The following is a 2,677-nucleotide window of genomic DNA, read 5'->3' on the forward strand; positions in this document are numbered from 1 at the left end:
ATCTTTGCTTTTCAACACTTTAAAGAGGTCTTTTGCAGCAGATTTGCCCAGTGCAGTGTTTCTTTTGATTTCCTGACTGTTGCTTCCATGGGTGTTGATTGTGAATCCAAGCAAAAGGAAATCCTTGATAACTTCAATCTTTTTTTCTCCTTCTGTTTATCATGATGTTACAAGAGATAAAAGGAGAGAGAAGCAAGTAGAGATAGTGACTTTAGTAGCAGAAACAAAGAAGAGCTGAGGGCAGAGCGCATCCTTTGGATCCAGAGACCCTGCACTGAGAACCTCCTAGACCCAGGGGAATATTGATGCCAAGATACATGGAGATCTCCAAGGGACGCTAGGCCCACAGATGTTCAGAGGAGACAAAGACTTTCCCCCAGAGCCAACACAGACAGAAAGCCTTCTCCTAGAGCTGGCATCCTGAATTTGTACTTCTAACCTCCTGAACTGTGTGAGAATAAATTTCTGTTTGTTAAAGCCATCCACTTGGGGTATTTCTGTTATAGCTGCACTAGATAACTAAGAGAATCTGTCTTGGGAGAAGTACAGCCAGAATGCTCCTTAAAAGTCAGGATGGCAAGACTTTGTCTCACTCGCATTGGACATGTCAGCAGGAGGGACCAATACCTGGAGAAGGACATCATGCCTGGTAAAGTAGAGGGTCAGCGAAAAAGAGGAAGACCCTCAAAGAGATGGATTGACACAGTGGCTGTAACAATGGGCTCAAACATAGCAAAGATTGTGAGGATGGCACAGGACCAGGCAGCGTTTCATTCTGTTGTATGTAGGGTCGCTATGAGCTGGAACCAACTCGTTGGCATCTAACAACAACACCTGTTTTTAGTGGTAGGATAGTGAACTTGAAGTGAAATTTCTCAGCAATTTTTGAGAATGGGGATAATCCTAGATAGAAATGGATTCTAGTCTCTTTGGAGGGAAACAGCTACATGCTAGCCCACAGAGAAAAGGCTCAGGGCTCAAGGCTACTTCCACAAGGCCCTTCGGAGGGACTGGAAACTTTGTGGGTCCTTTAAGATTCATGCCATTTGGATAAATCATCTTTTGTCTTTCCTTTTCACTATCATTTGTAGATTTTAGGGGTTATATCTGATCAATGATAATTTTATTACTAATTTGCTATTGATTTTCCCCATAAATAGCTTATGTTCATACCATTTAACTTTGAGTTAATGTTAATACAAAAGACAAGCTAACTTTTGGGTCTAATGAGCATAGAATAAGAGAAAAATTTAACTTGACTCTGAACAGTCCAAAATATAGTCTTGAGTAAGGAGCACAAGAAAATGAAGATTGTTTTAGAGTTTATTAAATTATAACATTTTATAATTAAATGAAAACCAGATATGAACATCAGCTCTTGATTCCCCCCACAAGGATGCACAGTTTGAAAAATTAAATGGAAAAATGCTCACGAAAAATTATCTTGAAAATTTATGCTTTTCTTCCTAGTTATTTACCTTGTGCATTTTTCAAGGATGAAATTTACTCAATGGAATGTTTTCTTTCTTTAATATCTTATAATCATACATTTTAATATCTTTGTCTGTCTTACATCTTTCCCATCCTGATGGCAGACAAAGTGGTTCAGTAGTAAGGGCTTTGGAGCCAAACTTTAGAGCCTTTGAATTTTTGTTACAGCTTTATTGACATACAGTTTACGTAACATACAATTCATCCACTTAAAGTGTACAACTCGATGTTTTTAAGCAAATTCACAGAATTATTCAACCATCACTACAATCTAATTTTAGAACATTTTTGTCTCCCCTAAAAGAAATGCTGTATGTATTAGTGACTACTTAGCATTTCTCTTCATCCTCGCCCCACCCCCCACCCCCAACAACCAGTCAGCAACAGTCTGTATATATAGATTTACCTATTCTGGACATTTTATATGAATGGAATCATAGAATATTTGATCTTTTGCAAATGGCTACAGAAGACCAAATGACCAAATGTGAGTGGTCTATTAGCATAATATTTTCAAGGTTCATTGATGTCGTAGCATGTGATCAGAACTTCATTTCTTTTTATGGCCAAAGAATATTCTATTGTATGGCTATACCACATTTTATTTATCTATCCATGAGTTGATAGACATTTGGGTTCTTTCTACTTTTTGGCTATTATGAATAGTGTTGTTATGAACATTTATGTACAAGGTTTTGTGTGAACATATGTTTTAATTATCAAAGGTATATAACTGTTGTTGTTGGATGCTGTCGAGTTGATTTCAACTAACAGCAACCCCATGTGACAGGGTTTTCCATAGGGTTTTCTTGGCTATAATCTTTATGAAAGTAGATCACTGGGTCTTTCTCCCACAGAGCAGCTGGGTGGGTTCAAACTGCCAATCTTTTGGTTAGCAGCTAAGTGCTTAACTGTTGTGCTACCAGGGCTCCTTAGGTATATACCTAGGGGTGGGATTGCTGGGTCAAATGGTAACTCCATGTTTAACTTTTTGAGGAACTGCCAAACTGTTTCCACAGGAGTTGTGTCATTTTACTTTCCACCAGCAATGTATGAGGGTTCCAATTTCTCTAATTCTCACCATCACTTATTTTCAATTTTATTTTTTATTATTATAGTCATCCTAGTGGGTGTGAAGTGGTATCTCATTTTGGTTTTAATTTGCATTTCCATAATGACTAATGAA

The sequence above is a fragment of the Trichechus manatus genome, unplaced genomic scaffold (assembly GCF_000243295.1).
Source record: "Trichechus manatus latirostris isolate Lorelei unplaced genomic scaffold, TriManLat1.0 scaffold00092, whole genome shotgun sequence".
NCBI classification, from domain to species: Eukaryota; Metazoa; Chordata; class Mammalia; order Sirenia; family Trichechidae; genus Trichechus; species Trichechus manatus.